The following is a 26,732-nucleotide window of genomic DNA, read 5'->3' on the forward strand; positions in this document are numbered from 1 at the left end:
AACTGGTATTTGCATATTGCAGTATATCTTTAGAGGGTCTCACCAAAGTACTTTTGATTATGTGTTTCTTGTGTGTTTATTAAATAGCAATAAATAAGTTATAAAACCATTTGTTTTCTGTGGACATATAGTTATACAGATTCTGGAATGAATGGATGTTGCTGTCGGAGAGCAGTTGGACTTGCACATTTTCATTGTAAGACAAAATGTTGCTGGAGTCCTTAAAGTTAAAAAAATGGCAAACAACTCATGCTGATGATTGTAACAGACAATGGGGCTATTCATCACACGACTACACGGGTGGGCAGGCGGGCAGGCGGGGAGGGGAGAGGCCAGGTTCAACTTACCTTCCCCCAGATGATTGCTTTTTGCCCCTGTGGTGCACAAGCTGCGTGCCCACACAACCCGTGCTGGTGCTGGCCGCACAGAGGCCAGGACACGTTCTCCCAGCCTCCAGGTATCCCACAGTACACTGGGGGATTCCCTCAGGGGACAGGTGTTCTATGTGCCCATCTCTGTGTCAGTGAGAGCAGCTCAGGCTGAAACATGATCCCGGCAGCCAGGTTAAGGGTGTCTTTGTGCATTTAAGCTCAGCTAAGGGCCGGGCTTTGGCGCTGGGTTTGGTGTCACGGGACTGCTGGGACCCGCATGGATGCCAGCCGTTCTCACCGGCAGCCCAGCCCAGGCTTGCCTTAATATGTATAGTAGTTACAAGTACCACAGAGTTATCCTGTGATAGGTAGTATTTACACCAAGACAATATTGTAGTGTGAATTTAGTTTTGGTATAGTGGAGTTATGTGTATTGTGTGTATTTTCAATAAAGGATAATAAAGACAAACACACTGTTTGGAGTATTTTTCCTTGGAGGTTTGTGGTTTTTTAAAAGGATGTGTACACCATGTAGCATAAAAATTGGAAATGGTTTCTTGATTTTACTGACCATTGCATCTAAATAATTCAGTCAAGAAGTAACATATATCCATAGCAATTAAAATAACCCTCATAAATATCAAATGTGTGTGTGTGTGTGTGTGTGTGTGTGTGTATTTCCTTCAGTATTTATTTCAGAAGCTAGCATGCAGCATTCCTGTAAATGGCCAGAAATATAATCAACAGATTGTTGAGCATCACAGACTGAAGATATATTTAGGATTTAGGGTGAAACAATTGAAAGCTATCCAGTGCTATTTCACCCAATTCATGCAATCATCCAGCACCACCAACCATGAAGATTTATCAGAGAGAAAAAATTCAGTCCTGTCAGGCTTAATCTATCAGTGAGCAGCATTTCTAACCTATGAGCTATGGCTGCAGTGATGAAAGACAGCAACACTTCTCTGAACAATAAGAGCAAGAAGATTTTTAGAGACATTCTGCTTCTTATCATGGGAAAACTCTGGAACTCCACAATACAAGCCAGTAGCAACACACTCAACCAAAAATGGCATGATATCATAGAGTTAGAAAAATATACTTTGAGCTCAGAAGAGATACATATTAATAGACACATAGAGTGCCCCACCACCACTACCACAAAGCAAGGCCTTTACCACAGGAAATATCTCACTGTTTTCAAGTGAAATAATGTCAGATATCAGAAATGGAATATCCAAATGCAGTTTTGAATTTGAAAATAAGTGTTGCAATATTAGCATCTGTGTCATACTTTAGTGTTTGAAGTGATTCACATATATTATCTCAGTCATCCCTTCAACTCCATGGTAATGAAGGCCAATATTACTAGGGGTGTGCATGGAACTGGTTTTGGTGGTTCGGTTCGAATTAGAACCAAATTTGAATCGAACTGATGGTCTGCAAGGTGGTTCAGTTAAACTGGCCAGCAATCCAGTCTGTTCAGTCAAACCAGGTTGAACCGATTTGACCAAATTCGAGGGGCTTTGCTTGTAAAGGGGAATTCAGCAAAGATCCCCCTTTACAAACAAAGGGGACTATTTTCTGTAAAGGATTCTAAGGGTGGCCAGAGGGGTGGGAAGAGGGCACCATACTGGTTTCAAAGGCGGCGGGCAGTGGTGGCTCCTCTAAACCCCATTGGTGCTTTCCTCCAGCAGTGTGGGCCAGTGGCCCAGTTCTGGCCATTTGCATGACCTCCACACATGTGCAGAAGCCATTTGCGTATTTGAGACCATTTGAGTTTGAATCAGTCATTTGAGTTTGAATGGGTCGAACTGACCCAATTCACATGTTCAGCCAAAGGTGTGAAAGAGTTCCTATCTACAATAAGGAACTCTGTGTCAGAACCCCTTTCAGACTTTTGGCTGAAGATGTGGCAGTTAGATAATGGACCAGCTGCACCTTGCTACTGTATCTTTCATGCACTCTGTCAACATAGAATTAAAGATCTAAAAGGAGCTAAAGAGGTTTTAATAAAGGTAGGACTGCACACTATACAGCTAGATGTGAACAAACAAGCTGGTGGAGGGCAATCATGCTGAAACTTAATCCAGATAACACGCAAGTGCTCTGGGTTGGTAGAACTGATTGTCCATGTAGTGAAGTAAATCTGGTCTTAGACAGGGCCACACTCCCCCTGGAAGACAAAGTCTGCAGCTTGGGGGGTGTTTCTGGATCTAAGACTGTCCTTGTAGAAACAAATAGCAGCGGTGTGCAGAGGTACTTTTTAGCAGGTATGTCTGATGTGCCAGCTGCGACCCTACTTGGAGAAGTTGGACTGGCCTCAGTCAGGTGACATCTAGATTGGACTACTGCAATGTGCTCTACATGGGGCTGCCCTTGAAGACAGTTCAGAAGCTTCAGCTGGACTAGAATGCTGCTGCTAGGATGCTGGTGGGTGCAACTCACTTCCGCAGTGCTACACTCATCCTGCAGCAGCTTCACTGGTTACCAGTCCGCTTCTGGGTTGAAAGTAGGGGTATTTTTATTTATTTATTTATTTATTTATTTATTTATTTATTTTACATTTATATCCCACTCTTCCTCCAAGGAGCCCAGAGCGGTGTACCACACACTTAGGTTTCTCCTCACAACAACCCTGTGAAGTAGGTTAGGCTGAGAGAGAAGTGACTGGACCAGAGTCACCCAGCTAGTTTCATGGCTGAATGGGGATTTGAACTAGGGCCTCCCCGGTCCTAGTCCAGCACTCTAACCACTACACCACGCTGACTCTCTTTGAACTAGGACAGGTGTGAGCTCGCCCCCACCCTCATGGCTTTAAAGCTAGAGGACAATGGCCTGGCCAGTGTTTATCCTTTTTCATTTGCAAATGGATGTTTATTTATTTTATTATTTATTTTTATTTGATTTGTATACCGCCCTTCCAAAATGGCTCAGGGCAGTTTACAATTAAAACACACCACTAAAACAGTAAAGAGCAAAAACAAATTAAAAAACAATATAACAATTAACAATTTTAAAACATTCTAAAACAACAATTAAGCAATTACAGTGATTAAAAACCCCAAAATTGGGTTTTGAATTTTAAAATACACCAGAAATTAAAACCCCCACAATTTAGAAAGCTGAGAAAGCTTGGGTGAAAAGAAGGGTTTTCAGGTGTTTTTTGAAAATTGCCAGAGATGGTGAGGATCGCATCCCAGCAGGGAGTGCATTCCACAATCTCGGGGCAGCGACCGAGAAGGCCTGTCTCTGTGTTGCCACCACACGAGTTGGCGGTAACTGGAGACGGACCTCCTCAGATGACCTCAATGGGCAGTGGGGCTCATAACGAAGAAGATGCTCTCTTAAGTACCCAGGGCCTAAGCTGTTTAGGGCTTTGTAAGTTATAACTAGCACTTTGTATTTTGTCTGGAAACCTATTGGCAGCCAGTGTAACTCCATCAGTAAAGGAGTAACATGGTATCTCCGAGATGACCCAGAGACCAACCTGGCTGCCGTGTTCTGAACCAACTGAAGTTTCTGGACTATGTACAAAGGCAGCCCCAAATAGAGTGCATTACAAAAGTCAAGTCTGGAGGTTACCACCAGACGTACCACAGTTTTGACGTCATTGATCTCGAGAAACTGGCGCAGCTGGCGTATCAGCCAGAGCTGATAGAAAGCACCCCTGGCCACCGCCTCAACCTGAGAAATCAGGGAGAGGTGTGAATCCAGAAGTACTCCCAGACTGTGAACCTGTTCCTTTTGGGGAAGTGTGACCCCATCTAGAACAGGCAGATCAAAATTGTCTCTAGAGTTCTCACCCTGCACAATAAGTACCTCTGTCTTCTCTGGATTCAGCTCCAGTTTATTCTCCCTCATCCAGCCCATTACTGCTTTCAGACAGGCATTTAGGGAGGATATGCCAGCTCCTGAAGAAGTTGACATGGAGAAGTAGATCTGGGTGTCATCAGCATACTGGTAACACCCAGCTCCAAATCCGCTGATGATCTCTCCCAGCAGTTTCATGTAGATGTTAAAAAGCATTGGAGAAAGTACAGAGCCTTGAGGGACACCATAGTTAAGCTCAGATTTTGAAGAGAAACAGTCTCCAATCGACACCATCTGGAATCTATCTGAGAGGTAGGAGCGGAACCATTGTAAAACAGTGCCTTCTACCCCAAACACCCTCAGACGTTCCAGAAGGATACTATGGTCAATAGTATCGAAAGCTGCCGAGATATCCAAAAGGACCAACAGAGTCACACTTCCTCTGTCAATTTCCAATTGGAGATCATCCATCAAGCCGACCAAGGCAGTCTCCACCCCATAGCCCGCCCGAAAACCAGTTTGAAATGGGTCTAGATAATCAGTTTCCTCAGACCGCCTAGAGCTGAGAGGCCACCACCCTCTCCGTTACCTTGCCCAGCCATGGGAGGTTGGAAACAGGCCTATAATTGCTCAACTGCGAGGGATCTAATGCAGGCTTCTTTAGAAGAGGTCTAAAGATTGCCTCCTTAAGACAAGGAGGCATCCTGCCCTTCCTCAGAGAAGCATTTATGATATCCACCAGGCTGTTTACAACAGCCTCCCCGCTAGATAGAACAAGCCATGTTGGACAAGGGTCAAAAGAACAAGTGGTAGGCCTCACCGCTCCAAGCAGCTTGTCCACATCCTCAGGAGTCACAAACTGAAACCGATCCAGTCGAATCACATAAGAGGAGTCGTTGGGCACCTCCAGCTCAGACATCAAATTAATTGTGGAGTCCCCATCTAGGTTGGCCCAAATCCGAGAGATTTTATCTGCGAAAAACTCTTTAAACACATCACAGCAGGTAACTGATGACTCCAAATTCTGGTTCGGGGGGGGGGGCAGAAACTAATCCCCTCACAACCCTGAACAACTCCGCTGGACGTGAATTTGCAGAGGCGATACGGGCAGAAAAGAACCACCTCTTTGCCGCATGTATTGCCTGAGCATAGATCTTTAGATGTGCTCTATGTCACAATCTGTCAGTTTTGAGTCGAGTCTTCCTCCACTTGCGCTCCAGTCACCTACCTTGCCGCTTCAGCCCCCGTAGATCTTCTGTATACCAAGGGGCCAATTCTGAAGCGGGTCGGAGGTGATGCTTGGGAGCAATCGTGTCTACTGCCCTGGTGAGCAAGTTGTTCCAATTCTCAACCAGGGCATCAACAGGATCACCAGTTCCACTGGGAGAAGCTGTAGAGATTAACGCTCTCAGGCAAGGACCTGCCTACTGATAGACTAAAGTAAAGCTCAGTGCTAGTCAGTTAATAAATGCTTTTTGTATTTTCTTTTGCATTTCTAGGTGCCTTTTTAAACTTCCAATTTCAACCTACTTCCTCCCAGTTCCTTATTCTGTGTGCAACCCTTGTTTCTTAATAAAGTTCAGATACTTAGAAGTGGCTTCAGTCTGATTTAACAGGTTCTGGAAGGTTACTTGCAAAACTTTCCCCCATGTGCCTCATAAGGTCATTCACTACTGTTGAGTTGTTTTCAAAATAAAATATTGTTGTCTAGAGCTGGGTTGTGTGGACTCTGGCTGTACAGGGCCTGTAAGTCCCAAGTGAGACAGATCTAGGTTGTTGAAGCAGTGTCTAATCCTGGTCAGTAGCTTAGATCAGTCTTCAACTGGTGGCAGCCTACCTTGAAGGAATGGTGTGCTCCTAGATTTGGGATCAGAGCAATCTGTCTACTGAGGGTAGATCCCAGGAAAGCATAGAGTCACCCCCGTTTCATCACTAATGGCCAGTAGTGGATGGGATTGAAATTGAATTGTTTTTCAAGAACTTTGCTAGAAGCTGACTGAGAGCCAGAACCAGGTTGCATGGAGAAGGTGGAACAGAGTAAATAAACACACAGATGAATGTGATTTCTGTTCGGTTTTAGTCAGAGTATTAGGAGTCAGTTTGGGGGATTCAGTAAGGTGCAGATCCCTGCTGGGGCCCTTCCTGAGCAAGCCACCCCATCAGCTATCTGGACCCCAGAAGCTGCCCCAACCTCAAATGAACTGGACAACCCCCAACAAGACTTCCTTGTGGGTGTTTGCATCACAGATTCAAATGCCATTCCTGATGAGCATCAGGAAAGCATGATGGAAACCGCCCTGAGCCATTCCAAATCAGGAAACTGTCCTGAGCCATTTTTGGAAGAGCGGTATAGAAATTGAATTATTATTATTATTATTATTATTAATAATAATAATAATAATAATAATAATACATACATACATACATACATACATACATACATACATGGAATGGTGGAAAGGGGATGGAGAGACTCTGGCACTGACATTACCTCTGTGCATGAAAGCCATGTAAGACCAGAGATTATTGTGCATGAGAGAAGCTGAGCAGTTAAACCCTTTGAAAGTGCAGTGGCGCACCTCCCGCTTGCCAATATTTGCCTAAAGTACTGGGACTGGTAGGGTCCCTGGACAGTCACTGTGCACAAGGATTTACAAACTCCTGTTTTGATTGGAAATGATCTGAGCAACCAGGCTGCCCGGCATGCCTGTGTCAGTGTGGTCACATGCAGCCAGGCTCAAGCAAGATCTAATGAGATGGCATCTAGGGATCCAGAAGCCCCACAATCAGACCCACCAAACCTCACTGAGGACCAGTCACTTGCATTGCTCTCAAGCACCCGTGATGCCATGCAAAAGGAACAACTGGTGCCCAGGGTTAACCCAGAGACCAATCCTGTAGTGGAACAAGAGGCTCTTACTGTCTAGATCTGTCCAGATCTTGCCAATTTGTGGAGCAGAGGAACTCCGTGCAGCCAGCCCAGAAAATGTATGTGAGGTCTGCTTGTTGAAAAGTGGTATACAAATATTCATCATATTTATATGTAGTGAACAGACTGGCTCTGCTGCAGGAGTGGCGGAGGCATTGTCAGGGGGTGGGGCTTGGTGACATCAGATATGGGTGTGTGGATGGGGGGGCACCAGGGACTATTTTGGCCAAGGGCACCAAAACCCCTTGAGCCGGCCCTGACACATGTACTAGAAAGGTGATGGTCTTGATCTCTAAAGCCCTACATGGCTTGGGGCCATGGTACCTTTTGGACTGCATTCACCCATATGAACCTGCCAGGGCCCTCCGTTCAGCATCTGAAACCCTGCTTATAGCCCCACCATTAACGGAGATCTGGCTGGCAGGGACTAGAGACAGGTCCTTTTTGGTTGTGGCCCCTCAACTTTAGAAATTTACTATGCTTCTTCCCTCAGAGTTTTTAAGAAACAACTGAAGACACTTCTTTTTAGAGAGGCTTTTAAATATTTCATCCACTGCTTATATCTGGTAGGTTTCTTAGTGTTTAACTTTTATTGATAACCTTTTAATCACCTTGTGAAAGTAGTGATTCTCTATATTAAGCAGGGGGAGAGCAACTCACCCTATTCAGCTCCAGCATAGCATCCCTCCTGTGGCAATTGCTGGTGTCTACTTTGTGTTTCCTTTTAGACTGTGAACCTTCTGGGGACAAGAAACCATCTAATTTATTAATTTTGTTAGTGTAAGTAAACTGCTTTGAGAACTTTAGTTGGAAAGCAGTATATAAAATGTAGTAGTAGTAGTAGTAGAGGACTTTTAATTTCAATTTTTTTAATGTCTCATTTTAATTGTGGTTCTTAGCCTGGTATTGTAGCTTTTAAATTCTTTGTTGTTGTTGTTGTTGTTGTTGTTGTCATTGTTCTATATTGTATCTGTTTTATTAATATTGTAAGCTGCTCTGAGCAATAGTGCACTGGAAGGGTGAGGTATAAATAAATATTAAAAATGAACGGATGAATGCATGCATGCATGCATGAGTGTGTGAAGCAAAACATAAAAAACTATGCCAGACACACATCTTCAGACTTCTAAAATTTACTCTGTATCCTGACATCAGGAAACAGTCAAAATATCAGTAGATATAGCAGCTACATGTAAAGCTTGTGCTGGATCATTCAGACATCAGAGCAGCAAACATGCCCACATTTTCTGGTTTCATCTAGACTACATCTTCTGAAAACCACATCTTATAAAAAACACAGAGCTGCTGCCAAAATGTGACAAATTCTTCTGCAAACTCTGCATAAGAGTTTGCATAAGTTTCCATAAGAGCCAATGTGGTGTAGTGGTTAGAGTGCTGGACTAGGATAGGAGAGAACCGAATTCAAATCCCCATTCAGCCATGATACTAGCTGGGTGACTCTGGGCCAGTCACTTCTCTCTCAGCTTAACCTATTTCACAGGGTTGTTGTGAGGAGAAACTCAAGTATGTGGTACACCGCTCTGGGCTCCTTGGAGGAAGAGCAGGATAAAAAAGGTAATAAATAAATAAATACATAATAACGGACAGTAAAACTGTGTGTGTTTCATGTGTGTTTCTTTGCCCCTTCCATGGCAGCTGATGTTGCAGAGCTGGAGGTGGGCCGATACATAGGATGGTGATGGCAGGACACAGGGTAAGTTGTACTACATGTTATAGAGGGCGAGGGAGAAATGTTCTGGACCAAGAGATGGCACTGCTAGTGTCACTCAAACAACCAAACTTTCCTCTAGTTCATAAAGGTTTTATGTTCCTTCCAAGCATGCAAGATAACTCAATTCTCAGAGGTTCATCAGCTTGTAGGGGTTTTGCACTTCAAATGGAGATCAATGTTCAGGAGATAAATTCTTGAAGGCGATGCATTGTGGAAAGACGGTTGCTAGGTGAAAAGACACATGGGCCTCTTCTGCCTATATGGCCTATGTTACTTTTATCTATGTACAAAGACCCATCTTAGAACATTTCTATTCCATGGTGGCAGCCCTGGTAATCTGAACTAAAAGCAAAGGGGATTGCTGCTTAGTCTGGATTGACTGAGAGAGATGAAGCTCCTTGCGCCTGGGTAATCTTACAGAGCACAGAGCAAAGGCTCTAGACAACTACATAGGATTGTGGCTGGACCACACGGCAATAATAACACTGCATTTCTATTTTGCATTCTACACCCATGATGCCCCAATGGCAACACAGGAAACAGCACAGGGATGCAATTCTATATTACAGTGTGGAGTTCTGCCCTCAAAGACAGCACTTAAGCAAACTCAGAAAGAATCCCATCCTAACATTTTTCCTCTATAGAAAAAGAGTCATAGTCATAAAGTATTCTAGTCTCTGCAAATAGGAGATAGATCCTTGCTCACTTGAGCACATGGGAATAAAAGGAGCCCTGAACCTTACCTTCCTATCAAATGTCTTCAGGTTGGGAAAGATCATACTGATTACATTGACAAATGCTCTCTAATCACATTAATATGCAATATGAACGCCACATGAAATGGGACATTCATTTCACATCATGTCTTTCCTATATAAATAGCAATACCTGTCTGCCACATTACAAATAATGCAATGGTCTATTCATATTTCCATTGCAATGAGATGACTTGTGTGTGACAGATCTCATTATATTATGGATCAGCCCATCTGAAACTAATGTAGGCTTGGATTAAAGCCTATTATGTGAAAGTCATATGTGCTTCATGTAAGGAACTCCTTTCCTTATGTCTCCTCCTATCTTTGAAGAAGAATAATCTAATTCATAGACATAATAATAGAATTTGAACCCAATCCAATCATGTTAATCTGAGCTGCCAAAAGCAGCAATAGGAAATCATAACCTGGGACTCCACTCTGCAAATGAGTTCCCCTCAGGCTGCTGACAGGCTCGAGCCCGTCCCTTGACCTTCGGACCCTAAAAAAGAATCATTAAAAGTTGCCTAATTACGTTGATGTGCCACCCAACCTATTTTGGAGTCCCTAGGCACTACCCATAAGAAATCCTCATTATTCCCTATGGCAGAACCACAAACAGCACCACACAAGCTTAAAAGGTTCACACACATATTGTTCTTAAAAAAAGATTTTCTCTCAAGTCCCAGTGGAGCACGGTGCAAAACAGACAAAAAAAGCATCACTGACCCAGATTCTGCCAACCACATAGTGCCAGGTGCCCTGCCCACCGATGCATCATTGCCACATGTTGCTCTCCAGTATTACTTGGACCCAGCTTGGGGGTATTGTTGCACCCGGCTCTCCTTTTGGAAGCTCAGGTGGATGCGGTGGCCAGGGGTGCCTTTGCATTGCTTCGGCTAGTGCATGAGCTGTGTCCCTTTCTCAAGAATGCAGATCAGGCCACTGTTACCCATGCCTTATTCATGTCACAGCTGGATTACTATGACACATGCTACATGTGGCTGCCCTTGAAGAATATTTGGAACCTGCAGCTAGTGCAAAATTCGGCAGCTAGGATTTTATCCAGAGCTGCCCGCTGGGATCATATTACACCCATTTTGAAAGAGCTACAATGGATGCCAATTTGTTTCCTGGTCCAATTCAAGTTGCTGATTTTGACCTTTAAAGTCCTTAATGGTTTGGGCCTGGATACCGGAGGGAATGCCTGCTCCTAAGGGTTTCACGAGGTCATTGGAGTGGGCTCTGCTCTGTGTGCCAACAATGAGGGAGGCTCAGCTGTCATTTACGCGGGACAGGGCCTTCTCAGTTATTGCCCACTGACTTTGGAATACTCTCCCAGTGGGTATCTGCTCCTCAGTCTCCAACACAGTTTTCGAAAGCAAGTGAAATCTTGGCTTTATACCCAGGCTTTTATATGAGTGTTTTTGTTGCTGCTGCTTTTATGGCTATATTGTGCATGTTTTTAAAACTTTAAATAAGATTTGTGTTTTTATATTCCAATTCAATATTGTTATTGGGTAATATTTATAGTCTTATATTGTGTTACATGTTTTGTAAATTAAACTGCCATGGGATTGTTTTAATGAAAGGTGGTATAAAAATTAACAATTAAAAAAATGAATGGATGAATGAAGAAGTAAATAAATAAATATCTCCCACTAAGTCAGCAAGCTTACAAGAATCCTGCAAAGTAGGCAACAATGATCCCCATATATTTTAATTGTTTGAATTGCTTTTAACTGTTTATATTTCTTGGTACTATAAACCTTGAGATATGAAGATTGTTGGAATATGAATGAATGAATAAACAAACAAACCAACAAACAGATGGGAAGCAGGAGCAAAGAGTACTTTTGTCTAGTGCCTACATAGTTGAATATTGGCCTGGAGATTTCCTGGTTCAAAGCTCCCAGCCTTAACTGCTACTGTACCAATAACCTAGTACCATGGCTTAATCTTTGTATTTATAACTATGAATATGCAGACCAAAGGAAATTTGCAGTATGTGATCAGTTGTGGTAGACAATATTAGCAAAGCAATTCTTGCTGTTGGGAATCTTCTGTTGCTCCAGCCGTATAAATTAATGGGACATTGGTTCCTCCGATTTTTCTTTAAAAACCTGTTTTCCTTGTGACAGATTGATCAGATGGAGTCAGAAGACTGAAATATGTAAATAGTATGTTCTCCCCTAGCTTCTGTATTCTAGCCAAAATGTGCTGAGAAATCAGAAACAAATTCTCTGCAAATATTCAGCACTCTCAAGAAGAAAGTTGGCAAAGGACCACTGCTGTGTGTTTATGCTAATTCTCAATATTTGCTCTTCGTATTTGGATAAAGTATGATTAAAGGCCAAAAAACAACTTTTAGTTCACCTCTGATGAAATAATATCATATTTGATTGACATGATTGTTTTCACAAGTTAAGTACCCACTCCAGAAGATAATCAAAGAGATATTTAATTTCTTCAGTAAGCAGTTACTCTTGTCTCATATACAAACAGGTGTAATTACCAGAGTGATGGACATCAGGCAGGAGGTGATCTCATTGTTAGAAGAAGAAAACCCTTTTTGAATAAGATCACTAAAGAGCCAAATGACCTGGCAAAGAATTAACAGAGTTGGTTGGCATATTGACCAGAACTCTGTGTCGCAGCAAAGGAAGCACATGTGCAGCTGCTGCATTCCTAGTACACCAGCATGGGCACTTGCATGAGAGGGTGTTTTCCCCGCCCAAACTCCCCTTCCCTCTGAAGTTCTCTACACTAGGCACAAAACCAGTTTTTCCGATTCAGTTTGAATCCTAACCCTAACTCGGTTCGGAGGGGGGGGCTTCTCTAAGTATATTAGTTAGTAAAATCAAAGTACTTACTTCCAGCATTGGCTTTGGCGGCTGCAGGGAGGGGCTGCAGCAGCTCCCCCTACCCCTGCTGGCTGCCTCCCAATTCTCCTGGGCCCATTTCGGCCCATTTTGGTCCTCTGTGTAGGGGAAGAATGGCAATTCAACTCCCATTAGCAGAGCAAAACCAGGTTGGTGAGAATTCAGCCAAGCAAGAGGTCTGGAGACAGTTCTTTAAGTCTGAAGAACAGCAAAGATTTATTTAGAAGCGACAAAAGGGTAGGAAAGCTGAGCTTTAGGCTAAAAGGGGAGTGAGATTAAAAAAACAGCCATCTCTGGAGGGACAAAAATGGAGATTAACACTGGAAGAAGAAAGAGGGGGGAGTCCAGCACTTTTATTATGGAGAAGAGATCTATCAAAGGCTACTAGTTGGAGTGCTATAGGCCTCCTTGAGCCTCAGAGGCAGGATGCCTCTGGGTATCAGTTGCAGGAGAGTAACAGCAGGAGAGAGGGCATGCCCTCAACTCCTGCCTGTAGGCTTCCCAGCGGCATCTGGTGGGCCATTGTGTGAAACAGGATGCTGGATTAGATAGGACTTGGGCCTGATCCAGCTGGGCTCTTATGTTCTTATCCATGACCCTAAAACACCCCAGTGGACACTATGAGACATTGCAGCCAAGAGCTGACGCTGCCAGGGTCCTAGCTCCAACACTCTGCACAGGCAGTGGCCATGTTTCTTGCCTCTGCGCATGCACACGGGCCATTTGCATGACCACATGGTCACGCAAATGGCCCATGCACATACATGGAGGCTAAAAACATGCTTTCTGCCAAGTGACATATCCTTGTGCGTTAGCTTCATGCAAATGGTGAGCCCATGATCCCGTGAGTTCAGAGAGACAAAACAGAAACAACAAACATGTAGCTCCAAATCAGGTGTAGTGGTGTTGCTGGTGCACATGACCCCACAGATGCAAAAAGATACACAGAAGATCAGGGTGAGGCTTGCCAGCTGGATCCCAATCTGAATTTTGTATATACCCCTTATCTTCAGGCCAGATCTTCAACGTATGTAAATTGGTACAGCTGCATAAAATAAGCAGGAATTGAAAAATTTCTTCAATTGCTAGCATTGGATTTTATTTTATTTTAATTGACTATTGCACTATTCACAATAGTGGAAAAATGCATTTTTTTTTAAAAAAAGCAATTAAAATCCCAGGTGACATCAGTTAAAGAAAAAATGGTGAATTAACAACAAAAGGGACTAATGAGCTTTAGGAAAGCTGGAGGAGTGGTGGAAACTGCTACTTCTGGGAATATTTCCAGTGGAAATTGCTGCCATATTAAATCAGATCAACAATAGTCTCACAGTGCCCTCTTTCAGATACCGATACCAGGGATTTTGATAACATAACATTTTCTTCTTTACACAGTTTTGTACGGGAGAGAGGCCTGTGCTCCAGAAAAAATCAAATTCCTACTCAATTTTATTTGCAAACAAACACAAATGGTTCTTTATTGCTGGGAAGAACAGAAATTTATTTCAAAACTGAAAGGAACTAGACAAGAAAAGTCCAAAGATGGAGTCTAACTGAAACTCATAATAGAAGGGTCTAATATTTAACTCTGTAATAGTCATCTTAGCACACACAGGCTTAAAATTTCAGAGCTGCAGACTTCTTTTAAAGGAATGTCAGGTTGAAAAAAAGACCATTTCAACATTAAAATAATCTTTAAACTAAGTCTATATTCTGGAAATATATTTTTTAAAGTTATACCTTCTAGAAATACATTATAGAATGACAAATGTTGGATTCTGACATGGACAGGTTCTGTTCCAGTACAGATCCATTAATGCATAACCTAAGGGTTGTTTTTTTTAAAGTATCTAATAGACTCTGGTTCTGGCCATGTCAAACTGCAGCCCTGTACCAACATGGATCTTGTATGTGCATGCTGTTTGACTGAGTACTGTGGACAAAGAAGCAGTATGTTTGGTTTCAAGGTATGGGGAAAGCAGGGGTGTAGCCAATATTGGGAGAACGGGTTCAAAGAACCCGGGCAGCCAATGGTAGGTGCCGCTGAAGCCCCCGGGGGGCTCAGGCTCTGGAAGAGCCCCGAACACCCCCCCCCCAATGCCAGGAAGTGCTCGCTCGCACAAAGGGGTGTGGCCTCGAGCTCCAAAGAGCCCAAGCACATGCTTCCGTATCTTTTCAGGCAGCGCAGCAAATGCTGCCTGAAAAAGTTAGGCAAGCCAGTGCTCACTCAGGGGTTCCTGGTAGCCTGGGTGGCCGGGGGGCTCATTTGGGGCACACCCCATGCGTGTGATGTCACACGCACATGACGCCTTCAGAGGGGCCGCTGGGCAGTGCTGGACCCAGGCCGTTGCTCAGCTGGCTCAGTGCCTGGTGGAAAGGGAAAATGTGCCAAAGCCTATATTTAAAGTCTTCAAATATAAATATATTTTATTGTTCTGTCCAAGTGTTAGTTTGGACTATCTAACTCCCTTCTCAGATTCCCTTTGAAAGAACCCGTGGTTTCCACGTGATACACGTGTTGTGTTGAACGCAGCTAACTGTGCCCAGGTTCACTTTTAAAATGAATACAGGTACAGGCATTCACACAAATACATGCACGTGTGTACAGATATATGAATGCAGGTAGCACCTAGACAGAATAGGGCTCTTCTCTCTTTATCATTTAGGTTTCAAAACAATAGGTTTTACAAAGATTTTAATTAGAAGATTTTCTTGTTTTGTGGTTGTTTATTTATTTATTTATTTATTGATTGATTTATTGATTTGATTTGATTTGATTTGATTTGATTTGATTTGATTTCTATTCCGCCCTTCCAAAAATGGCTCAGGGCAGTTTAGACTGAGAAATAATAAATAAACTAGCTGACCCCATGCAGAACATCCGTGTGGTAGTGCACTGAGCCTGTGGCATCCCCCCTCCTCTCTCCTCCCGCAACTCTCTCTCTCTCTCTCTCTCTTTCTCTCCCTCCACAACTTGCTCTCTCTCTCCTCCCACAACCCACTCGCTTGCTCTCCACAATTCTCTTGCTTGCTTGCTCTCGCCCCACAACTCCCCATCACCGCCACCACTCTCTCACTCACTCTCCCTCACCACTCTCTCACTCTCTCCCCCAACTCGCTCGCTCACTCTCTTCCCCCAACTCTCTCACTCGCTCTCTCCTTCCACAACTCTCTTGCTAGCTCTCTCCCCCCCCCAAATCTCTCACACTCTCTCTCTCTCCTCCTACAACTTGCTCACTCACTCTCCCCCCACAACTCTCTCGGTCATTCTCCCCCCTCTCACTCTCTCTTTCCACTCAACTCTCTCGTTTGCTCACCCCTACAACTTTCTCCCCCCACAACTTGCTTGCTCGCTTCCCCCACAACTCTCTTGCTTGCTCACTCTCACCCCACAACTCCCCAACACCACTCTCTCTACCCCACCACTCCCTCTCCCCCCACTCTCTCGCTCTCTCCCCAATTCTCGCTCTCTCTTCCCCAACTCTCTCGCTCATTCTCTCCCTCCACAACTCTCTCACTCACTCTCTCTCCCCCACCTCTCTCGCTCACTCTCTCGACTCCAACTCTCTCGCCTGCTCTCTCCCCCAACTCTCTCGCTCGCTCGCTTGCTCTCCTCAACTCTCTTGCTCACTCTCTCCCCCAACCCTCTTGCTCACTCTCTCCCCTAACTCTCTCACTTGCTCTCCCCCACAACTCTCTCTACCCCCACAACTTGCTCATTTGCTCTTCCCCCACAACTCTCTTGCTCTCTAACTCTCACCCCACAACTCCTTACCACCTCTCTCTCCCCCCACTCTCTCGCTCGCTTCTCCCAACTCTCTCACTCACTCTCTCCCTCCAAGTCTCCCACTTACTCTCCCCCCCACAACTCTCTCACTCACTCTCTTCCTCCTAACTCTTTCTCTTCAACTCTCTCTCTTCAACAAGTCATTACATCCATCTTGCATGTTATTTGTCTCTCAAGAAATATTTTAAAACCAAAGAAAGAATTCAGACACTAGTTCACAAGTGATTTTCAATCCAGTCCTGTAAGCACTTGAAACTACCACGACCACTGTGTCCACTACCACTACCACTGTGTCCATGTGAGCTATATCACAGTGGACTGAAGAAACTTGGGAAGCATTTCAGCCTATTGTGTTATCTGTTCTGGTGACTTTTTTATTGATGCCCGTTTTTTCTGTGTCTTGTTTTAACTGTGATTTTATATAATTTTAATTTATTGGCATTCTAATTTAATGAATTTTGCCCTGATAGTTTTACTGAATTGTGAGCTAGAAACTTCTTACATGAATTAATGAAAATGTAGGTAGATAATAAAGAATGAGTAGTTTTGTGTCTTGGAAGAAAATATTAGGCAAGCCTCATCTGTTATGATTCAGCCTGGGTGAGAAAGTAAAAGGAATCAACATACATATTTTCCTCAGTGGCAAACTGGAGTTAAATGGGGCAGAGGCTGGAACTCCATTATGCCTGAATTCGTGCAACTGCAGTTTTGAGACAAAAGCTAACTGGGCAAAGAGGCACCTTTTAAATGTGGTGATTCTCTTTCTTTAGCAGGAGGAGAGCAACGGGCCCTATATACCCCCAGCACAGCACCCCTCCAGTGACTGTTGCTGGTGTCTATCATGTTGCTTTTCAGATTGTGAGCCCTTTGGTGACAGGGATCCATCTCATTCATTCATTCATTCATTCATTCATTTAGAGAAATAAGTAAGTAAGTTAGTAAGTAAGATGAATCCCTGTCACCAAAGGCTCACAATCTGAAAAGCAACATGATGTAAACTGCTTTGGAAACTTTTGTTGAAAACCAGTATATAAATATTTGTAGTAGTTGTAATAGTTGTTGTAGTAATAGTAGCAGAAAGTGACCTGTGGTTTGGCTCACCAAACTTCAATTTGAACACCCTTGGTTCACACAAAAGCTCTGTTTTGGACGCCAAAGAGTTACATCCAAACCTGGATGCTGCTCCGTGCCTTTGGCACTTCTTACTGGCCAACTCTCCAAGCGCCAGCCCTGCCCCTCCTGTCACCTATCCAGCAATGCAGTGGCCTGGCAAGAGGGACACCACCACATCCCAACCCAAGCTTCTTAGCCTGTCAAGCGACAAAGCCACACAGGGACATTCCCCCTTCCCACTCTGTTCCTTGACCACCCCCACGTGCGCCCCCCCCCCGTCCTGGCAAGCAGAAGGGAATGGAGACAGGATGACACAGGAGACATTAAAGTACTTTGCTTCCCAAGAATAAAGTTACAACGATATGTGTCCACAAGCACAAACATAACCAGGCAACAACATAAGCAGGGCACCATATCACAGCACCTGGACAGGAACATATGGCTGGGAGGGGGTACCTGGGGTTGGGTTTAAAAGGCTGCTCCAACCAGGAATTCTTGAGCAGCCCATTTCTATTTTTTACACAAAACATTTGGGTAAGGGGTGGTCCAGTTCCTTCCTCTTTGGGGACCCTTGCGCTCCATAGGCTTACTCATGAGCAGGGCCAGGCAGCAGGATCAGCATTGCTACTGTGAAAGGAATGATTCCTCATACACGATGAGTATGGATGCTGACCTGGGGCAAACCATGGTTGCTCAAGAGAGTGCCAGGCCATGAGGCATTGCCTCACAACTCATGAGAAGAACCATCTGCAGGGACAGTGGTGTCTGCCACAATCACTAATAATGTGTTATGATAAAACTCCTTCTCCCATGGACAGCTCTCTTGTGAGAGTGTCATGCCATAGGGGCTCTATATCGAGCCAGGTTGTATATGGAGGAAAGCCATGGAGACAGGTGCCTGGGCAACTTCTCTCCTTGACTTGGCAACTGCCACCAAGTAGCTGTCAAAGCGTGCCCCCTGCCAGCCCTTGTGTACCTTTGCTTGTGCCCCCAAACAGCAACCCTGCTCTTCTGGGGTCTCTGGAAATTGGGGTTCTCCTCTCTCATGATTTCCCATACTGGCAGATCTGCATATGATGCAACACCAGACCAAACCCAGGAATTCTGAATGGGAGTAAAGATCAGTCCCCACACCCGATGTTCCCCACATCTGCACATGCGGCCAGGCTCTGACAGATGGGCTGGCAAAATATCTTTTGGGTGTGTGCAAGACTTCCCAGTGGATGAGGGGGTTTCAGTGTAAAAGTTCTATCTTTTTCCAGAGAGAATAGGGGCCCTACACATGTGGGACCTCCTTTGTTGGGTTAGCCCAACTCTTGAGTGTGCAGTTAATGGAAGACCTAGACTTTACAACCCAATGGTCCTCCCCAATAGACTGGACCTCTCATGATATCCCACTGACAGCAAGTGGCCAGAGGTGCAGAAGTGTGGTCTAGTCCACTTCCCTGCTTTGCTGGGGTGATCCCTCACAAGAACATCCTAAGTCATGGTGGGACAGACCTCCACCCAGATCATTTTCCCTCCCTCATATACCTATGCCCTCCTATGAACTCAGCATTTTCCCTTCGCTTTCCTGAGTAACAGGGAAATAGTGCCCCCCCAACCACCATCCCCCACAAACTGTGCTTGTGCTGGACTATTTTGGTACAGAGCTCTTAGGTGGGCAGCGGTACCATTGTTGTCAGAAGATGTGCTGGCATTGCATGGCATGGCATTTAAGGGATTTAAGTGCCCTTTCCATGGGTGGAGCGCTCAAAAAATGCACGATCATGCTTGGCACACCCCCTTCAAGACTGTGGCCAATCACGGCCACTCTGCTGATGTACTGATGCTTTGCCCACAGACTGGCTGTGGAGGCTGCTAGGATTAAATACCTTGAACGCCAAGCAGCAGGGAGGGGCTCCCCTTTCCTGTAAGGTTGACAAACCTTGGCTGGATATATGTCTGATACAATTTACAGTTTAACATTGAAACCATGGGTTCGCCAACCTCTGGTTGCACATTATGTGTGAATGTGGCCAGTATTTGTAGTGCAATCTATGAGGTAGAGAGCTGAGAGTTGTCTATCAGAACCACAGTATGATCAGCCCAGTCACCCCTACACATGCTTGGTTTTGGTGGGGTGGCCAGCAGTAAAAGGGTTCCTATGGCCTGAGGCATCTCCAATGTACTCTTAAGCTACAGCCAAAGTATGTCAGGGAGGAAGCAAAGAAGCTAGGTGGTGGCAGCGGAGAGCTTGTGGGAGGAGAATCAGGCTAATGGGAAACAAATCAGGATGACAAAAGGGGCAGTCACTCTATTTTATTATAATTATTTAAAGGTTTTCTGTCCCACTTTTTCATTTACATAAGTGCCCAAGATGGTTAATAAAACCAATACAATTAAAATTTAATGTAAAAGCAATCATATAGCTTAAAAATCACCACAAGGAGTAAAAAAAAAAAGGTAGATAAAAACAATCCTAGCCAAGATTAAATACCAGTCTGATCAAAAGGTTCTTCAAAAAGCAGTAAGAATGCAGAGATAGAGTACATCCCCTGGGGATATATGGCCATGTGGGACCAAGGTTTCAGGCACCTCACCTGGGCACACAAGTATAAAATTAAAATAAGGTTTTGACATAGAAAAGGCAGATGTAGAAACAGTGGTAAAGAGAGCCCAATCTCCTAGTGATGAGGCAAGTCTTTACCATCCTAATTAAGCTTGTGGATTCTGAAGGCACTCTGGCATTCCTCTCTGGTACCAAACCAGACTGGGAACAAAGGCATCTGAGACCTCCTGAGGTTCAGTATGTCTCACCAGCTTAGTCAGGACTGCATTGCTGTCATACCTTACAGCAATGATTTTTGAAGGTTTGAGAACTTCTGCTAGGGATGTGCAAAAAGCTTTGACGTTGAATGTGTTTGACGTCAAACTGGTTCAGTTAGACAGTTTGAGGTCGAACTGAACCACCCCCTGTTCGGTCTGACCCTGGACCACCACCACCCCAACCCATTTGGGGTGTGTGTGTGAGGTTTTTATTATCATTATCTTTTTTAAAAAAACCTTTTAAATGTTGTTGTGGTTGTTTTTTTAAAAAAAATTATACCCCTGCTCACTGGGCAAAGAGGCACCTTTTATATGTGGTGATTCTCTTTCTTTAGCAGGGAGAGAGCAACTGGCCCTATCCAGCTCAGCACAGCATCCCTCCAGTGGCTGTTGCTGGTGTAAATCTTATGTGTCTTTTTAGATTTTGAGCCCTTTGGAAACAGGGAGCCATCTTCTTTGTTTGTTGTTTCTCTTTGTAAACCACTTTGGAAACTTTTGTTGAAAAGTGGTATATAAATATGTGTTGTTGTTGTTGTTGTTGTTGTTGTTGTAAACTTACACCCTCTGGTGGAAGTTCGATGAGGAGGTGGGGGTCCACGGAGGATCCCCCTCCCCCTGCCAGCCTTCCTTGCTTCCAAAACCGACCCATTCGACCTTCTTCGGACCGTTCAGGCCTTTGCCCCCAGCGCAGTAGCCATTTTGGAGCACCATTATGCAGCAGCCTCCAAAGGGAAAGGCCCAAACGTTTGAACGGGCCGGTTTTGGAAGCAAAAGGCCTGAGGGGGAAGGGAAAACCTCCATGGACACCTCCCCCAGCCACCTTGGAGACTCCCCACGGAGGGGGTAAGTTGTTGTATGTTTTTTAAAATCAAAAATAAAATTTTTAAAAAGCTCATGAACCACCACTCCTGGACCGGATCAGGGTGGGGGTTCAAGGGGGTGCCAGACCAAACAGGATCCGTCCGGTTCCATGCACACCCCTAACTTTTGCTACTCAACCATTCTACTACATCTTTATTGTTCTCACATGTATTTTGGTGTGATTGTGAAAAATGAAGATTAACACAGTACATTTGCAGAATATTAATAAGGGATGCCAGAGTAATCATTCTTCACAAACAGCTTTGGAACATAAGGCAGAGCAGTGAAATTAAGGATAGAACTTGTGATGATAATATGGTAAAAGTAAAAACAGACAGTAAATCACTTTGTCAGTTATATAAAATGTAAGTCAGAACTGGTGGCACATAATTTCGTTGGTCCATGAAAGTTATTGCAAAGTACACAGAAGATGGGAATCAAATGTTTACAAGGCAATCTCAGAGTTCCTTGAAACCATTTAGCTGTGTATTTTTAAATCTTTTTTAAAGAGCTCATATTACCTGGGAACATAGCAAGCAGCCTTACAGCATTTCAGAACACTGGTCCAACTAGTTCAGTATTGCCTACACGGACTAGCAGCAGCCTCTCCAAGGTTTCAGGGTGGAGTCTTTCCCAGCCCAACCTGGAGATGCCAGAGACTAAAACTGGGACCTACTGCATGTAAAGCAGATGCCCCACCACTGAGCTACAACCCTATCCCCAAAGATGTAATAGATGGTTCTCCCATCCAAGCACTGACCACACCAAGAGCTTTAGCAAATTTGCTGTATTGTGTGCTCTGGGATCCATCGCTATAGAACTGAAGTATATCAGATATACTGAAGTATTTGTTTGTGTTTGTTTGTGAAATAAAGTCATACTTCCTAATGATCTACAGATACCAAATTTTACATACACAATCTTGCCACTGAAATTAGCTGAACGCACTACTTTTTACACTGAAATGTGTTTGGGGTACATGTTTAATTTTAATTTTAGGTTTTTAGTAGAAATTCTGAATTAATCATATTCTAACTGTTATTGCTCTCAATGGATTTTTAACACTCTATAATCAGATCAATATTTTCAAAATGACATGATGCCCAAGAAAAGTAAGCACCTCCGGCTAGTTCCCTGGGAGGCCAAAAATTCTATATGGATGCCTAGATTTAGATTTAGCGTGGCTAGTTAATTACATATATTTTGCTCCTTATATAAAATATCACTACCTTTGTATCTTCCTTATGATTGGGTTGTTGTTTTTTCTTGGATGGAAAAGATCTTGCTTGTAAACTTGTATTTTTGTCAAAATCTCAGAGATATAACAGTAATATAAATAAAAAACAGAAATGTTATATCTCTGAGATTTTGACAAAAATACAAGTTTACAAGCAAGATCTTTTCCATCCAAGAAAAAACAACAACCCAATCATAAGGAAGATACAAAGGTAGTGATATTTTATATCAATCAATCAATCAATCAATCTTTATTACGGTCATAGACCAGCACAAATATTTTATATAAGGAGTAAAATATATGTAATTAACTAGCCATGCTAAATCTAAATCTAGGCATTCATATAATAAAAGCATTTAAAAAATCTTTTTTCAAAAAGAAAGAAAAGCAAACACCTTTTAAAAGTGGGAATTTAAAAGTGGGAATTTATTTAGGAAAGCAACTGGCTCTATCCATCCCCAGCACAGCTTCCTTCCAGTGGCTGTGGTTGATGTCTATCATGTTTCCTTTTAGATTGTGAGCCCTTTGGGGACAGGGAGCCATTTTATTTATATCTATGTAAACTGCTTTTGTGGAAAAGTGGTATATAAATATTCATAGTATGAATCATCTTTATTATGGTCATAGACCAGCATAAAATGAGGGAGGTGATTACACAATACAAAGTATAATGCATAATGATACGCTAAAGGGCCCAAGGAAACATTAAAAAACATTAAAAAGCAAAAAAGGGCATAAAATAACATAAAAAGGCATACAGGACATAAAGGTATAAAAGGCATTAAAAAGGATAAAAAGGGATAAAAGGCATGAAAAGGCATAATTGCATAAAAGCCTAAGTGATAAATATGGCTATATTTTTAACTATATATATAAAAAGCGCAAAGCTATAGTGCAAAAAAGTGGGAGGAGCATAAGTCTTTCAGATGGTGCACTGTGTTGAATGAACACATTATAGCATGCAAGAGCCAGCAGGAGGTCAGACTAAGGCTGCTTGGACCCAACACTTACCAGTGTCCAACCAATTTTGGACACTGCCACACAGAACCTCACAATGCTAAACCACAGTAACAGAGCAGCCAGATAGGGGTGTACATGGAACCGGCTGGCCAGGTTTGGCACCCCCCAACCCCCCCATTGGTTCGGTCCTGGGGGGGGGGGGTTAGTGATTTTTTTTTTAAATGAAGGCCGCTGCGCATATTCATATGGCCTCTGTGAGGTCTAGCAAGGCCTAGGGCCTCGTAGAGGCCATTTGTGCATGCACAGTGGCCATTTTGTTTTTGGTGGCCATTTTTAATTTTTTTAATTTTAAAAATGGCCACCCCGCATGCTCAAATGGTCCCTGTGAGTCCCTAGGCCTTGCCAGGCCTCACAGAGGCCATTTGAGCATGTGCAGTTGCCTCCAATTTTTTTTTAAATTGTGAAAAAAAATAACCCGGACCGGACCGAATCAAGAGGGGGTGGGTTTGGGGGGTGCCAGACTGAATCAGCCTGAGATGGGCTGCGGTGGTGAATTAAGAGGCCTGTGGGTGAGGGAGAACCTTTGCAGACCTCCCCCGCCCGCCCTGCAGCCTTTAGGAAGCCCCCCCGAAGGGGCTACAGGTAATTTAAAAAAAAAATTCGTGAACTGGGAAGGGGGGGGTTGGTTTGGTCAGGCCGGACCGGGTGGGATTCAGTTCTAACCCTAACCCCCGAACCCCGTACCCCTGAACCAGTTCGCACATCCCTTTAGACAGTGCAGCAGAATGTTACTCCCAACTTGTGAGGAATATTCTGTGCTGAAACAGAGTTTGCAAAAATCACCCTAGTTGGATCAAATTAGGTTTTGCGTGTGATCCATCATGAAAAGATGGGTGCACATATGGAGAAGAACCATACAACAGCTGGAGGTGCCTTTGAATTCTATATTCTATATTCAGCCTCTCATGTCTCTTTAAAAGGGAGCCACTTCCCCATTTAAAATTATCTGGTTGTTCAGCTATGGCCAAGACTGTCAAAGACATCTCTGACTGTGTTTGCAGTTCTCCCTCATGAGCACATACAGCTCATGTTTAGGATAGCTGCCATTTTAATTCATAATAGAATAAGGACAGAAATGGTTCAGAGGCCTTTTAAGGGCCTCTGTACCAATTCGAAAGACCAGCAGTTTGGCCAGTTTGAAGGTAGGTGGGGGATCTCTTTAAGGACAGTGGAGTCCTTCCGGTCACTTCTGGTCCAAGGAGGCACCAGGGTGGCAAAAAGGTATGCTGCTGCCCCACCAGACCATTTTAAAAGGCAGCGCTGGCAGGGCAATGGCAGCTGGGGGGTGGGTAAGAGAGTCTTCCCCACCGTCAAACCAGCAGGCGCTAGTTCTGTGCACACCACTACAATCGAACTGGCTTACTGGATGGGGGAGTGCAGTAAAAGTAATAGATCTTGACTTGATGAATATTTCTGACCCTAAGCATGCCTGGCAACCTCTTAAGAAAGGTTGGGTAGTGTGCAGAAGAAACAGTGACTCCAAAAATTATTATTGTTATTTTATTCAAATTATTCTCATACCACTTTTCAACAGAAAAAAGCTCACAAATCAGTTTACATAGCAAAAGGAATGAAAAGATTGTTTTTTGCCCAAGAGGGACTAACAGTCTATAAAGGAACACAAGGGAAACACCAGCAAACAGCCACAGGAAGGACCTCACCACATCTCATGAGCAGACCTGTCCATGTCCTGCATCTCAAGGATGACACTGTGGAATTGGTGATGCTGCCCAGTATATCAGCCTGAAGACCAAGTGGGAACCAATAGGCCAAGCAGCTGCACATCTCAATGTGCATGGAATGCCTCCATACTGCTTTTCCACCTGTGGAATAGTTACTGTTAGCAATCCTGTCTCAGTAATGCCTCTAAAAACTATCAAATTTGGCAGAAGGAAGAAAACCCAAGCCAAAGGTTCATGGTGGCAGGTGTTCATTTATAATGCTTCATCCATAATGTCTACAAAATCTGCAGTGTCATGTCAGCAAGCTTTTTGATATCATTTCTTCTGGTGGCAGGCCATTCATTATTTTGCAATCAAACACAAAATACTGTGGCGCTGATCCAGTTCCATGTGTACACACCAGCTGAGGCTAGACTCGGTCATGCACTCCTTGGCAATTCCTGTGTTCTGCCTAGTCTGCTTTTCCTCCCTTGGATTCTCACTTAGTAGCTATTCTGCTTAAAGAATCTGTGGTTTCCCACTTGACAATTTATTATTTATTTATTATTATTTATTTAATTAATTTGTATTCCACCCTTCCAAAATGGCTCAAGGCAGTTTACAATTAAAACAAACCAGTAAAGAGCTAAAACAAATTAAAAACAATATAACAATTAATAATTTAAAAACAATTTAAAACAATAATTAAACAATTACAGTGATTTAAATCCCAAAATCGGGGGTTTTAGTTTTAAAATAAACCAGTACCAATTGTGACTGTATTGGTATTTCTGCCAGCTTTTAAGTAGGGATGTGCATGTAGGCATGACACATCCCCTGCCCTTTTAAAATGGAGGAGAGCAGGTGCATACCTTCCTGAATTGCCAGTGCTCCTCCCAGCTATCTTCACGTATTGGCAGCGCTCTACCCCAGCTGCCCCCACTCAACGCTGGAATGCACAAGGCCTCCATGCATGTGTGGGGGCCATTTGTGTGGTCAGCAAACATGCCAATCATGCAAATGGCTACTGCACATGTGTGGAGGCCATGTGCATGCCAGAGTCACAAAGAGACAATTGTAGGAGAGTGCCACTGGCACATAAAGATAGCTGGGAGAAGCACTGCTGATTCAGGAAGTGGCAGCAAGCGGAGAAGGAGCAGGCATGCACCTGCTTTCTTCCATTTTAAAGGGCAAGAGGATATGTTCTGAATCACGTCTCGAAACATAATACATGCACAACCCTACTTTTAAGTCCTGATGTATACTTGCACTAAGCGAAATCCAGGACAATCAGCTTAGGAAGAATTATCTCTTAATGGCTATGATCACCAGATATTTATCTGCACCCTTTGCACCCTAAATGAGCATGAGCCAAGTGGAAAACAAGTAGCCCGATCATCTAAGCAGTCTCTTGCATAAAATGTTGCTGAAATCTCATACCCTTAGTTGAAACTCTGATTTATTACAACATAACATAAAAAGAGAACAGGAGGAATTGCTTAAACTGCCTCATTTCTTTCTTTTTCTTTTTTTCCCTTTGCTTGGGTGGAATTGTAAAATATTCATACCATCTCAAAGAATTCACTATGGAATTGTGTGCTTGTTTCCTAACCTCTCCATGTACAGAAAGAGTTCTAGCCAATTCATGTGTTTCTTATGCAGGAATGAAGTTAAAATCTCAACACAAAAAACTGAGCTGCCTAATGGTTCTCTTTCCTGTTTCAAAAAAGAAAGCTTCTTGCCTCTGAAACCAGGTCAGA

General features: G+C 43.6%; 1 long non-coding RNA gene across 3 annotated transcripts in view; it reads right to left on the bottom strand.

The window, feature by feature from the left end:
• LOC128346050 (uncharacterized) overlaps positions 1-26,732 on the bottom strand; it is a 33,891-nt gene that overhangs the window by 5,783 nt on the left and 1,376 nt on the right. The window contains exon 3 of one of the 3 annotated variants that reach the window (XR_008316754.1): positions 24,584-25,134. The exons of the other annotated variants lie outside the window; for them this stretch is intronic. This is a non-coding gene — a long non-coding RNA (uncharacterized LOC128346050). Of the gene's footprint in view, positions 1-24,583; positions 25,135-26,732 lie in introns of those variants that run through there. 3 annotated transcript variants of the gene reach the window in all.

Source organism: Hemicordylus capensis, chromosome 2 (genome assembly GCF_027244095.1).
Source record: "Hemicordylus capensis ecotype Gifberg chromosome 2, rHemCap1.1.pri, whole genome shotgun sequence".
Lineage (NCBI taxonomy): Eukaryota > Metazoa > Chordata > Lepidosauria > Squamata > Cordylidae > Hemicordylus > Hemicordylus capensis.